The 15,248-nt window shown below is 40.0% G+C and overlaps 1 protein-coding gene across 4 annotated transcripts in view; it reads left to right on the top strand.

Annotated features, from left to right (window-relative positions):
- The window catches only part of NCKAP5 (NCK associated protein 5), a 627,572-nt gene that overhangs the window by 69,771 nt on the left and 542,553 nt on the right, over positions 1 to 15,248 (top strand). Inside the window, exon 1 of one of the 4 annotated variants that reach the window (XM_081005051.1) lies at positions 7,992 to 8,463. The exons of the other annotated variants lie outside the window; for them this stretch is intronic. The gene's annotated coding sequence lies outside the window, so the exon portion shown is untranslated. Of the gene's footprint in view, positions 1 to 7,991; positions 8,464 to 15,248 lie in introns of those variants that run through there. 4 annotated transcript variants of the gene reach the window in all.

Raw genomic sequence — 15,248 nt, 5'->3', positions numbered from 1 at the left:
CTGGGATAAATATGGTCTCCAGGCACTGATCAGACCCAGACCTGCTTAGCTTCAGCAAGCTGACAGCCACATGTGCCTCCAGATCATATTCTGGCTCTCACCATACCACAAAACCCAGACTAGATCAGGCCATAACAAATCTAGATTTCTTCAATGAGACAGCATCATCATCACAATTAATTTATTTGTATCCCACCCTTCCCTTCCTTTCACAGGAGCTTAGGACAATAAACAACATCAAAATGTAACCCATACAAATGTTTAGATAAGCTCAGGTAAGAGCCACCTTTGGCCCTTTTGTTAATGCGCACATACAGTACTACAAACATTAATTAATTACAGACATTATTCTTTGGAAAGTCCCTGTTAGATTTCCCTTCCCCTTCTGTGCTCTGTATTAATGTTAACAGTTGTATAATCTTGAGCAAAAGACAGTTGTTTCATTAATTTATGCTCATGTTGTGATCATATTTACCTCTCTTTTTCGAAGGGAGAGGAGCTTTAATTACACCTCCAGTTAATTATCTCTGATACATGTTCAACCTCCAAATGCATATTGATGACATGATGCCATTTCCTAATTATCATAATTGCAGCTTCATTTGAGTGGTTAGAGGCTAAATGTGCTGATGTTTGTAGAAGTCTTTGAGCATTGGTATTAAAGCAATATGGGAACCAAGTTATGCATACATTTAATATAATCATCTGTAGGAACAAAGGAGGGGGGAACACTATAAAAGCATTTAGCTACAAAGTACTTTTATTAATCTTCATAAGCCACCCACCATCCTTTCAAGTTACTACATCTTCCATGGCCCCTCCTACCCACCCAGCATTATACTCAAGTCCTAGTTTAGTAATTGCAGTGAGATCATGAGCCATACGTCTGGGACACAAACCTTTTTAGAGACTCCTGTAGTGATGGTCCAATATCTTCTTAGGGACAGAACAGTAACCACCTTCTGTTTCAGTCAGTGGTATAAATAGTTTTCTATACACCAGACTTCCTCAACCTGTGTAGCTCCATGGTCTGTGCTTGCATCACTGAAGTGAAGTCTCTTGGGCCCAAGCCTGAGTAGTGTGTATGGAAGTCCTGGACTTCCCAGACGACAAGATACTTCCTTGGCCTCACTCATGTGGTCCAAAGGCACCAGCTTGCCGGAAAGAGGCATCCAACTGCTTTAGGTACTCAACTCAGGATTTGTGTAGGGTTTACTCAGGACTTTTTTCAGCTGGAACTCACCAGAACTCAGTTCTGTCTCCTCTCAGGTGGGTGCCATTGGCATTCTAAGAGAATGAGGAAGGCATTCATGGTACCTATTTTTCTAGAAAAATAGCACTGAGTTTACCCCTTAGCCTTTCCTTCTCCTGAAGATATCCCACAATGCAGCAGGTGCAGATATTCACTCACCATGTATTCCTGAAGGCTTTCTCACAAATGAGAGACATATGACAAGGCAGCAGAGGTTTGGGATCAGAGTTTTCCTTCTTCTAGATAGCCTACCTTTCCAGGTTGTTGCTTCCCATCTGTTGAATGTAATGCATGAACACTCCTAAAACCATCTTCTTGTGGACAATATTGTTCACAGAAGTCTGGAAGCTTTCTTTCAATGTGATGTCTGATATTTATGAGGGCATTCATTGGCATCCATAGGACATGAACTATATGTGCTACTTGGTACAAAACTATAGCATGTAGGTATACAGTCTTATTAAAGTAGCAAGAGTTAGCAAATTATATGCAGACAACTCCATTTCTCCTTCTTGATATTGATTTGTGTATTTCCATTGCCAATCTCTAGCTTGCCCTATGAACAGGAAAATATAGTGTAATCTTACTTCCATTAAAAGTCTACCTGTTTCCTGTTATTTTGTACATTGTTGGCATGAATGACTGCATGAAGAATATACAGGAGTATTATGAAAGACAGGAGTGCTTTTACCTTTACATGACAAGCCCTGGTTACATCTGCTAGCAGCTTTCTGCCAAGTTTTTAGAATGAAAATTGCTTTAAAGCTCTTACATGTGAATCATGTTCTGTCTAGTTTTGTTGGTCCTCCTTTCATGTGCTGAAAATAATTTATTATAGAAATGGTGTGTTAAGGTATGTTAAAGTAAACTTTTTTCTTTCTTTTAAGGCTGACATTATCACTCTAGGGCATCGGGCATCAAATTTTGAGTCACCTCAGGACTCAGATGCCTTTTGAGGGGGAAATAATTTGGATTAATTTAATCCCACCCTTTCTTACTTTTGCACTTCCAGTTTTTTGGTTGTCTGAAGCTGTACCTTTGACATTTTGACTTTCTTCTCCCTTGTAACATACACCTTAGGTCTCCTTTTGTGTGAAGTTATATACATAAATAAATCTAATCTGATCTAATTCATGATCTAAATCTGATCCAATCACAGTGTGAGGAGACACAATGAATTAAACATGATGTTGGCTCCGCCTTCAAATTAGAACAAACACAATAGGGCAAAAAGTGCCACCTAATGTGTGATATGTCAGCAAGAGCATGTTCCCGCTGTACTCATGTAAAGGCATCGTGACACAAAGGTCAGTGAAATGTAGTGATGGACTGGAGTGCAGCACAAGCCAGATGAGCCATAACTAGGGATGTAAGAAGGCAGCAATTTTTGATTCTACCTGTATTTATCACAATCAGTGCTGTTTTCATTCCATAGCAGTTCAGTTTCCACTATATACTATGAAATTTGGCTCACTATCTACTGTTTAATTGAGTTATTTACATAACTTACACAACATACATTCATCTTAATATAAGGGAAACCACTATATATCATTTGTGGACATCAAAACAATGTTGTGAACAAATACTGATTGTATTTGCTTTACTGATTTCCGTTCATGACCACATACAACCTGCAGCAATTTCCACTTCCTTTTCTGTTTTCATACGAACTCCCCAACATTCCTAGTCACCGGAATGCTGGAAGCACCAAACCTGTCTTAAAAGGAGCGGGAGGAGAAAAGGAATTCCCTAAATATTCCAAAAGTGGAGATGTCATCTTCAGAACATCTCCTTTGCAGGCCCTGAAAACAATAACACCAGGGCAGCATTGGAATAGCATGCCTCTTTCAAAACAACAACAACAACAACAACAACAACAACAACAACAACAACAACAAAAAGCCCTTCTTAAATAACAGCATAGGTATCCCCTAGTTGACTTCTGTCCTAGGAAAGTTTGTCAGCACCCCCAGCACGCCACTATTTCCAAATATTTCCACAAAAGTGTTTTGTAACTTGATTAATAAATGCACAGCATTTGTGTAGCAGAAAATTAGTTTTCCATTCTCTGTGGAGTTACTGCTCTGCCATAAATTAGATTCTCATTCTCTGCAGGGTTCCTCCTTTCCCAAAGTTCCCTTACTCTGTATAACTCTTTTGCTCCCCTCTACCAGCAACACACCGGCAGCCTGCGGAATGAAAGGAAGACAGTGGAGAATTGCCATTAGAAACGGTGAAAACAGTCCTTGCTTGTTTATGTCTTTGCTCCGGAAGGATTGATTATCTTTCCTCTGATAGCTGCCATTTTATTTATATATACTGTTTGAAATTTCAGAGTAGCACTTCTGCACTTTTACTCTCCTTGGAGCTATTAAGTGACTTAATAATAAGTGTTTAAATATTTTCTCAGTTATGAAAGCCTCTTTTTGTGGGTGGGTGTGGGTGTATAGAACAGCAGTCAGAAAACTCTGTTAGTTTACAGCTTTGCTAAGGCTTGTACCAACAACATTTAGGTTTGTCATTGTTGCATTGAGACTCTACTAACCTAGGCCATCCATATATTAATTTAAAAGGTGGAAGGCTAAAGGTCAGAAATCCTACAAGTGGTGAGTCATCATGTGGAAACTCCTTGCTGCTCCCACAGTGCTAACTTTACCCAGTGAGTCATTCTCTGCAGCCTTCTTAGAATGTCACATATGGAAATCTAGGGTTATTCCTCCGCCCCCATGTTTCAGACCTCATATAGTGATGCCATAGGATTGCAAATCTGGGTTCAAAGGTACACACCAGTGTAGCAACAACGGTCACACATTCAAGATTATAACTGAAATTATTTAAGGCCTCATCTGCACTATACATTTAAAGTAGTAGTATATCAATTTAAGCAGTCATGGCTTCCTCCAAAAAATTCTGGGAACGGTAGTCTGTTAAGGGTGCTTAACAGAACTACAGTTCCCACAAGTCACAGACCTACAATCCATCTTCTGAGGGAACTCTGCGACTTCTAGCTCTGTGAGAGAAATAGTGGTCTCCTAACAAGCCTCAGCATCCTAAACAAGCTACAGTTCCCAGGATTCTTTGCAGGTATGGTACTGCTTTTCCATAAGCCACATTGACCAATACATGGACAGTAGAGACAATGGCCTGGTTAACAAATCATACTAAGCCAAACTATGGCTTACCAGACCACATTACTGTGCAGGCAGCCAGAGTGGAGCTACCAACTGCTTTGTCCTTTTGTCCTGCTTTGTTGTTATGCTGTACTGAGCAAAGGCAAGGTTTGACTCAGTATGTTGTCTGAGCCAGGGCTCATGGTTAAGGGCTCTCTTCATGAACCATGTTTTGTTTGCCTCCGTTTTCTAGGGGAGAGCACAACTGATGTTAAATGTAAGCTTGTCACCCTTTTCAACTTGTTTTTGTAAGCATTCAGCATTGTCTCATAACAAGTGCCACTATTGCCCATCTCTGCCTGCTTATTATTATGGCTTTACCAGCTGCTAAGGTGCCAACCAAGGCCTTCCTTATCAACTAGCAAGAACTTTTTATAATCCAGTCAAGCCTTTCTCCTTCATTAGCAGCCAGCTGCACTTTTCTTTAAAGAAAGCTTTACAAGACTCTGAAGTTCATCTCTAATTTTTTCATCTTTCCATCTCACTATTCAGATGCATTCATGTGCTTGCAACTCTGAATGTTTATAGAATCACAAATCTATATGAAGCCATGTAATCAAATACTTGTGCCAGGGTTTAGAAATCATTATGGCTTTGGTAATAATGGCAGAAGCGGCAACCACCACCACAACAACACTGACAGGCTAATTCTTTGGAACTTGGAGCATAAATGAAAGTTCTAGCCATCAATGGTGTGGCAGAAAGGTGGTTTTAAATGATGGCAGATGTTTGAGAAAAACAGGAATGAAGAGGCACTGAGAGAAAAATGGTGCTTTGAAACAATAGTAGAGGTTTGAGTAAAGGGAGGATGTAAAGATGCTGAGTAAGAAAAAGTGGCCACTTTAAACAATGGCAAACGTTTGAATAAAGCAAGGATAGAGGAATACTGAGAGGGGATAGTGGTGATTAAAACTTTGGCAGATATTTGAGCAAGTAGGGAGTGACATCTGGGGGGAGTGGCAGTTTAAAACAAGGTTTGAGTAAAGCGAGAAGGGAGTTTAGAAAAACTCTGTTCTATTAGCTTTTAGGTGTTGGCTTCTGTGTTGCACCCATCTCTGATATTTTACTGTGGGCAGGTGGGGTGGGTGGGTGGGTGGGAGAAACTGCCATTTTCCTCTCAGTATATCTGCACCTCCACTTCACTCAAAAGTTTATCACGTTTTCCCTTTCGGTATTTCTACCTTTTTGCTGTTCTCAAACTTCTCCCTCTTCCATTCCTCAGGCTTCTCATGTGAGAGAGATAAAGGATGTGGAGCCCTGAAATATTAAATAGTACCTTCACACAATGTATTTCACATTGTATTTTATTAACAAGCAAATACCCACAACATCCATCAAATGAGGGTGGAGCAGAAGGCACGGACAAAGAAAAACAAGGGCTGGGATTGGGAAGGTGGAACGTGAGCTTAGAAGTTACATGGAGTGCAAAGGGGAAGCTAAAGGAGATTAATGTGTGGGAAGTGGCAGGGGGTGGCAAGTGGATTGAGTAGGGGTGCATAGCCTAATAATGCATAATTCTTTTACTTTCCTTAAAATCCTTACGTTATTTTTTTGCTGGAAAATATGGTTTTACTATCATTATATAGACCAAGTTTCAAGAGCTGCAAGCATTTCAGTCATGTCCAACTTACTCTTACCAGTCACAGTATCTGAGGTGGTGCGTCACTGCTTTGCCATCCTGCCTGCTGTGGTGGCACTGCTGCTTGTTGGGACTGGGATGGGTTCCAAATAATAAGCATACATTTTCCATAAATTGCCAACTTAGAAACATGAGTTAAAAATAAGAACTGACATCAACATAGTGATAAACCCACCTGAGAACCCGTTCTGCAACTCAGTGGGATCTATATGCATTTATAAAGTTCCTGGCCACCATTAAACCACCAAATTTCCCAGGAAGTCAGCACAAAGAGAATTGCATGGTGAATGCTTAGAATTTCAAGGCTCTTAAGCATTAATTTCAAAAGAATTGCACGCAGCCAACTTGTTAAATCATGCAACTCTTTGATAAAGTAAGTGGGGGGTTCTGCCTATATAATGTGTGTTTCCTTTTCAACACAGCAACCCTTAAGTGCTTCATTTTTCTGCACCTGGCAACTGTTGTTAAAATTTCTGCATCATGACTGTCAACATATATTTATGGAAAACAGTCTTCATTGTATTCTAGCCAGAGAATAATCTCCTTTTCTTTGGTGCCTTCATTCTTCTTGATACGCTGGTAGCGATGGTGGTGATGGCGACAAGTGAACATTTAAGCAGCTACAGTTTCACAGGCTCCTACTTACACTACAAAGCACACACAAAGGGGGCGGGGGGAAGCCAGATATTCTTAGATGCTATGACTTTGTTCAGAAAAAAACCGTGTTATGTATTGGCTTTAAACCATGAATTTTTGATTTTGCTGTATTCTAAGAGCTCCACTGAGCCCAAAGTTAAGCACATCTAATTCAGACTAAACTCAGTGGCAAACATCAAGGCACATTCTTAGTTGTCCCCTGGGAATAAAGATACCATAAAGTGTTTAATTTTGGGTAGATGAGACCCCAGCTCTTATATTTACTGTGTGATTTCCCTAGAGTTCTTTTCCCAAAGTCGTCCCAAACATTTCTTTGGTGTATGTTTTCTCAGCTTTTACAATGGCTATCCTTCAGCAATATTTGCTAAACAGTTAAAAAAATTAGGTGTGCCCTTACTTTGAACAGGTAGGACACATCTAGAGTACATACCTGTGCATACATCTTAAGACTCATGGAATAAAATAAGACCAAATTCAATGTAGACTTTCATAGGATGACACTGAATTTATTTAGCAACAAAAACCTTCTGCCTCCCAGCCCAATGCACAGTCACTCAGAAGTCCAAATGAATTCAGTCTGACTCACTCCCAAGTAAATATGCCTAGAATTATGAATCTAGACAGCAAAGATAAAAAGAAAACAATAAAAATACAAATACTGAAGGGTAAAATCGATATAGAAACCAAATATTGTACTAATAAAATATAGAAACCAAATATTATACAAAAAGCCTCCCCAAAACTAATGTACAGGGATCAGCAAAGAATATGTGGTGTAAAAATATTTTTCAGATACAATCAGTATAACTAGTTTACAATATCACAAACAATAGCACTTACAGAGGAGAAATCGAAATAAGAAATACAAAAATTATTTTCTGCATACGAGGAATGCAGATTTGGTTCTGTTCTGGAATGTTTGAAAAAGAGAAAGTAGTACTTCCAAGTTTTACAATCTTCTTAATTGCTTTGCTGCCAGATTCTTTTTTTTTTTATTAATTCATTTCAAATTAATTAAGAATTGTTTGCCAAAAATTATTGATTACACAATTTTGTCTAGATGCATGCTGTTAAGAGGGAGCCAACGATATTCTAGCATTTCCTTTTGATGAAGTAATCAGGAAGCTTCTGGGGCCTGTTTCAGCTGCTGAGGGGCGTGCTTCAAATGCAAATTACTGCCAAATGAGATTCTTTCCAAATTCCAGCCAATTAAAATATATTTAAAGGGCAGCTGCTTAAAGGCAAAAACAATCCTTCCTCACACCCCCAAAACTGTTGCAAGAAACTTTCCAAGGCAAAAGTCCTCGAGTTTGTCAAACAAGATCTTTAAAGTAATGCGTAGCTGCTATTTATTTTGTCCAAACTGGTGGAATCTGTGAACGGCGCCTATCTGCAGTCAGAAGCTGAGATGACATGTTCAGCACCACCTTAAAAGAGACAAAGCAGGGAGTGTTTGTTCGGGTGTCAGTTTTCTCCTCTTGGCTCTTTAAACCATGTGTGTTTGGCTGCTTGCCCTCTGTGGAGCTGCATACAAATATTGACAGAACACAGTGGTATTTGTTAAGCTGGATCTTGGGAAGTGAATGATTAAAACTCTGAAGGAAGATCTGAAAACTTCAGAGCTTCCCTCCTCCCTCTCCTCAAGAATCTTTAACAGTGTTTAACAGAGTGAAAGTGAAAATGCTGAGCTTGGTTAAATGAAAGCCCTGACCTTCTTTTCCTCTGCCTTTGCCTTGCTGTAGGTAAGGACAAACTTCTTGAAATGTTTTCGTTCCTGCATGTTTTTTTAATCCCATTATGAATTAGTGGTTGTTTAATGTGTGGTAGTATTAAAAGGGGCTGGGAATGCTTTTGATTTAATTCTGTGATTTGGGCAAAAGTTATGAGACAATCTTTGTAAATAGACAGACTGTGTTAGCCAGTAGCTATGCACCATCAAATGTTAATACTACTTTTCTCACAGTTCCATTACAGTAAGTGATAGGTGCATGAATCTCCTCAGACATTTTAAAGACATACTTAGATCCAAATATCTGGGACACATGAAATTCACCTCAGAATTCCACCTAGTGGTGTTCAACTGAGAGTTCAAAGTTTGCTGCCTGGGTTGTACCTGCAAAACATTATTGTCTCCATCACATAGTTAATCACTGTCATACTGCTTTCTAGTGCCAATGAAAGGGTACTGAAAAACCTGTTTGACTTAAGGTTTTATTTTAACTTGAGAGACTCTTGAAACATTGGAATATTTTCCCCCACTGTGTATGCTACTTTGAAGAAATCACCGGATGACTGAAAAAGTGTATACTAAACATTGTCCTGAAATGGGCTTTTTGTAAGAACACAATTTATTTATTTATATCTAGAGAGAATGAAATAGACCTATGATGCAGTCAAAATTTTGATATCCATGAGGATTACCGGCTGCTTGTTGCTTCCAATTGCTGCATACTAGCACTCAAAACTGCAGAAGCCTGATGATTGCTTTCCATCTCAGTTGCTTATCACCAGTCTTTGGGGCTTCATCTTTTTTCAATGTAAGCAAAGCATCTTTCATGCCATGGGATCATGTTGCAATAGGAGGGTTTTGGTTAAATATGCCTTATTAATCTTTAATGTATAAGTAACACTGAGCATTTGCCAAATGGAAACATTTAAGCAACACCTCATGTATCCATTGCCAAAATAAATGCTGGCAGGCTACAAAATAATATTTTTAAAAGAATTTTGCAACAAACTTCAACATGTGGGTTCAAATATTCCACGATCCTTTGATGCATCTTGGAAAACGTGCAAATGCAAGTTTGCCTATTAAAATCCTACAGTTGGGGGCTGGAAGTTTGCAAGCGTTCCTCTGATTGAATAGCACTTATTCATGAAGCAGGTCTAGTTGAGCTCAATGAAACAGCTTGTTTGAATCAGCACTACGCGTCATTAGAGTTAAGTAGAATTAGGCTCATAAGGAATGTTTATGGGCATATGATGTATATGTCTGATTAATATTGAAAGCTACCTTCACAGAGCAACATGTTAATAAACATAATCACATTTTGTGGAATGTCTTTTAAGAAAAGCAGAGATACACAGGGTGAGATGGGATTAGAAGCTGAAGTTTTTGGATTGCCTCTCTTTACTTAAAACATTGGCCTTATCCGCAGTATTACCCTGCCATGGTATTTTATTTGTATCACAACTGCCAAGAAGCTCAGGGGGCTTTACATAGTTTCTCCCATTTTATCTACACAGTGATCTTGTGATTTAGTTATGGTGGTATTGACTGGCCTTAGTGAAACTCAGAAGTTGAAAAGGGTCTCTGTGGTCCAAGCAGATTGGTGTGGATTGCCTTTTTTCCAGCTGTGGCTGGTTTGCCCACAATGAATGTTTATAGCCAGGGGTAATCTAGCCACACTGGGCTATTATCTGGAAACCTCCTGTGTGGACTACTGTATGTGGGGCTGCCCTTGAAGAGGACTCATAAGCTTCAATTAGCACAGAAGGCAGCTGCCAGAATTTTAACCAGCAAGATTGGCTCACTAAATGAATTACTGTACATTGGCTGCCTAGTTGCTTCTGAGCTAATGTAAAGGCACAGATGCTAACCTTGAAAGTGCTAAAACTTTTGGTACTCAAATAGCTGAATATATTCCTCTTTGGGCAAAAACAAGCCTGGCTATGCTTTAAGATTTGCAGAGAAGGGTCTTCTTTGTGCCCCACTGGTAAGGAAAGTTCATTTTGTGGTGATGTGGATGAAGCCTTTTCCTCAATTGTGCCTATTTATGTCATGCCCTCCTACTAGAAACACAACAGGTACTTCTTCATATGTAGTAGGAACATTAGAATATATAAGTAGGGCTATGTTGCATAATGCCCAAGAGTAACATTCCTTCTGAGCACCACAAAGATTCAAGGGTAGTGCTGATATCTCCTTGACAATTCTTTACAAACTCAAAGGCCACTTTATGATGTGTGGACCAACTGAGGGGTCATCACCTCATTAAATGAAAACCTGTTACCTTACCAACATGGCCACGCAATAAGGCCACATCAAAGCACAAATAAAAAGAGCTACTGTTCCAGAGGGATTTGTGAGGTATGCTAGAGAAAACCATAAGGAAGCTGAATGCCTCAAACACACTCATTTGTTCCAATACATTTGCTGGCCATACTCTTTATTGGGAGGCTGCTGAAAGATGTACACAAAACTAAATGCTTTTCTCCTGGGTTAGCAGTCCAAATCTGTCATTGATGGTTAGGGAAGAAATTTAGTAGACAGATGCAGTAAATATTTTTTTCTGAAAGCAGAAGCAGTTTGTTGCAGGGGTTAAAAAACCCAACCAAAGGGTATGGTATTTGTAGGACATCGGGTGAGTTAATATGTAGCAACATTTGCATTTCCTATTGCATTCTAGACTGATCACATGCACACACATTCACACAGATACACATAGCAATTGTGAGGCATTAGGACAATGGTGGCCAATTTGCTTCTCCTTCTTTCTCTTTGTTTGATATGTGTGCCACAAATCAATCCAAACTGTGGCATAGTGCCATCCTGTTGTGCTCTGCAGTGCATTAGCAAGGTTTTCTGGTATATTTAGATATGGGTTGAATAAAATGGCATGTTTTTCTTGTCTGCTGGGCTTGGAACAGCTAGCGCAGGAGAGTCAGCCGGCCGAACTATGCTATAACCAGGTCTGTAGGTCGTTGAGGGAGGGGGACACACAACTTTCGGTACCTGTGAAACCCATGCCTCCAGACAGGGCTCCTGTGCATTAGGAACAGCGATTATAAAATCAAAAGCAATGCTGATTGTTGAACGCATTCTGCTTCTCCTAGATTCGGTAGTGCAAAGCACAAGAAGTGTTTGGTCAACAAACATACACATGCAAATTAAATAGTATCTGTAATTCTTCCTGAGGAAATAATGTGATCTGTCTTGGTATATAACTTGAACTTTGTAGTGTAACAGACAAGGGAACCTGTGACCTATCTATGGTTGAACTACAATGTCCATCAGGCCTGACCACTGGCTATGCTGGAATCCAGCAATGTCTAGAGAGCCACAGGTCCCCCATCCCTGTAGTACAGGGCAGACCTAAACATGCCTGATAATTTTCTAACATTTAAGTCTTGCACTTTTACAGTGCCAACTATAGATCCTTCCTACCTAAAAGATACACCTATCTGGCAAACAGTTTAGGTTAGAACTGCAGCACAGCCTTAACTGGATGGTTGTTCCTGGACAAGGCTGAATGGGAGAAATAATCATAGTAAGCATATGTGAAGCATCCTGATTAACATCACAGAGTCCTTGGCACCAACCCTGGTCTCAAAATCCAGACTTTAACGGGAATTTTGCCCAAGCTGGGACTACAGGATCCACTTCTTGTAACAGCAAACAGATGTTCACTTACATTTTTTGGAGCTGATTTTGTGCCCCCCCCCTTCCACTCTATTTCCCTGCTCTCTGTACACTGTAGTGTTCCATTGGGCTTCTCAATATAGTCACTAGCATTTCATGCCTTTGGCATAGAAGAAAACAGCTAAGTTTTGGGAAGTTGCCTTGTTAAGACTTCGTAAAAAATTATTTTACAAACACTTTCACATTGACAGCAGGAATGGGACATAGCCTGCAATCGTAGTAGGTTATGAAAGAGCATTATGGAATCACCATGAAAGCTGTCAAAGTCATATATATATATCCCACACTGCTAGCAATTGGAAAGACACTGTAAAGGTGCAAAAGTGTTAGGATAGGAAAGTTCTATTTGTCTTGGTGAACTGGACCAACACTCCATTTTTCGTGCTGTTGCAATGCAGTGTGACCAATCTGAAACAACTGGCTCACATGTGCATTAGAATGTATGTACAAATGTTTAACTCGGTTGTGGGGATTACAGCTTCAAACCCCTTTCTTAACCTTCCACTTTATTAGATAACCTTGAGCAGACTACTCTTTCTTGGTCTCTCAACCAAGGCAGGACAAATGACACCTAGAATTTTGTAGCTCTCAAGATGGATGGGGCTTAACTATCTTATTGTTCTTCCTAAACTACAGTTTTCTTACCTGAAGTATAATTTACTGATAGTCTCTTAGAAACCACAAAGCTGTTTCTCCTAAAATGAGGAATCATCCCACCTCTCAAGTATAAAATCCAGCACTGTAGTCTGATGGACTGGAATTTAACTCTTCTTGCACAGCAGTAATTAACACTGATAAATGAGAGGGCACGTCCGTGAAAGACCTTGGCAAACAAAGCACATTGCTGTGGTTTGCTAAATGCTACTCATGCTGCCTTAATGGAATTATTGCTTTCTAAAACATGAGTGCTTTTCCTTGTCAGAGGACCACAATCATCTTCCAGAGCAAAGGAGTTCCTCCTCCCCTTCTTTTTCTGTGTGGTGTGAACCACTAAATATAAACAGAGTATCATGTTTAGAACTACTACTACTACTGTGGTAAGCCACATGAATTTTGTGTTTTGTCATTCTATCACATTGGATATTCAAGCCATATACAGTGGTACCTCGGGTTACAGACGCTTCAGGTTACAGACGCTTCAGGTTACAGACTCTGCTAACCCAGAAATAGTACCTCGGGTTAAGAACTTTGCTTCAGGATGAGAACAGAAATCGTGCAGCGGCGGGGTGGCAGCGGCAGTGGGAGGCCTCATTAGTTAAAATGTTACCTCAGGTTAAGAACAGTTTCAGGTTAAGAACGGATCTCCAGAACGAATTAAGTTCTTAACCCGAGGTACCACTGTACTTCATTATTTGAGGTTTGCTTGAGGGTTACAGATTAGCTTGTTGCATTGGGGGAGTCTCCCACAGCAGCTGGGATGGTTCATGTAGAGAGGAGGGAAGGATGAGAGGGAAGGGGCAAGACTGTTCCGGTCACAATGAATCTAAGGTCCATTCCTCATCTGACTTTTATTGGATGAATACAATTCAAAACAGCACCTAAGCCCCACTACTTTATGCCTTGACCAGCCATGTACTTCACATTGGCCTGGACAGAATGCTAGCTCCTAACCTGCTGCACAGTGACTAACCATTATTCTTGAAGATGGTTGAGAAACTGCTGCTGGTACAGTTGGGTGCAGGTGTCTGATTGTTGAATGGGGCAGCAAAATGAGACCATATATTACTCATTTTATTCTTATTATTCTTGTTCTTTTTTAAATTTTAAATTTTTTAAATCCCTTGATCAGAGGATCACAGCAGCTGGCAGTAGCAGCAGCAAAAGAAAGAGAAAGGAAAAAAAGAAATGTAAAAAACCCAACTGTCCTGCAAACAACAGTGGTGCCTGGTTGCTTTTCAGAAGATGTAGGATAACCTGCTATCTATAGTTTGATCTTTTGTGGTCCAGTAAAAGGGCTCTTAACTTTTGTGATTGCAGAGCATGAGAAAGTATGAGCAGCAATTGCTGTTGATCTTAATGCAGATTCCCTTTGAAGAGTTAGATTGCACTGCTGTGGACCTATGTATGTACATATTAACATTTTAAAGTGTCTCATCTCTGCATCCTCAAGCATAACTTGGAATGGTATAATTCCATCTCAAGTAGGTCCTTCTAAAATTCAGTAATGTAAAGGGAGAAGAGAGTTCACTTTTGAACAGAATCCACTTGGTGGTCTCTGATTTAGACTCCATTAATAGTATATAAACAATCAGCCATAAACTTGTAATACTAGTCTGCATACAAGCTAGCATATATGACTGAGGAGAGATTGAGATGAGCAACATCTCGTTTCCCAATCCTGCCTTAACTCTGTGGGTCAAATGTACCAAGTTACTGCAGCTTGAGTGGTGATACCCAATAGACAGTGCTGCCATAACCAAACATGGTTGATCCCACACCAGCACTTGTGAACTATTATGAAAACTTAAGGGTAGCCTTCCTTGCCTTTCCCAAAGCTGATATAACAGCAGAACACACATAATAGTTTCAGAGGCAGCAAATGACATGTATTGCTTTATTGATTGTTACATGTTTGTTGAGACTAAAAGACCACTGGAAAACCCAACACTACACTAGGAAAGTGCATGTAAGTCGGTCTTGTTAAGAATCAATTCTACAAGAAGAGGGACAGATATGGCGGTAAGAAGAAAGGGTGGTGTGAATCTATGGCTCCATCCTTACTATACATTTAGAGCAGTATCATACCACTTTAAACAGCCATGGCTTCCCACAAAGCATCATGAGAAGTGTAAGTTGTTAAGGGTGCTGAGAGTTGTTAGGATCTGTGTAGATTTGTGAGGGGAATAGGGGTCTCCAAACTCTCAACCCCCATAGGAAGCCACAGTTCCCAGGATTCCTTGTGGGAACCCATGACTGCTTCAAATGAATAGTGCAGATGGGACCTACCATGTCTAGCTTGTCAAAAGGAATACTGGCAAAAATGTTACTAGAAGAAATGTGAGAAAATTCTGCATCTTTTCCAGTCCTTTACAATCCTATGGCAAAAATAATGTGTGACCCTGTCTCTTTAGTGAGGTCAAGCGGCACAGGGTCTTTACCTCAACA

The sequence above is a fragment of the Podarcis pityusensis genome, assembly GCF_964106645.2.
Source record: "Podarcis pityusensis genome assembly, chromosome: 1".
Taxonomy (NCBI): domain Eukaryota; kingdom Metazoa; phylum Chordata; class Lepidosauria; order Squamata; family Lacertidae; genus Podarcis; species Podarcis pityusensis.
Note: the sequence above shows the minus strand (reverse complement) of the source record. Positions and strands in the feature narration are given on the sequence as shown.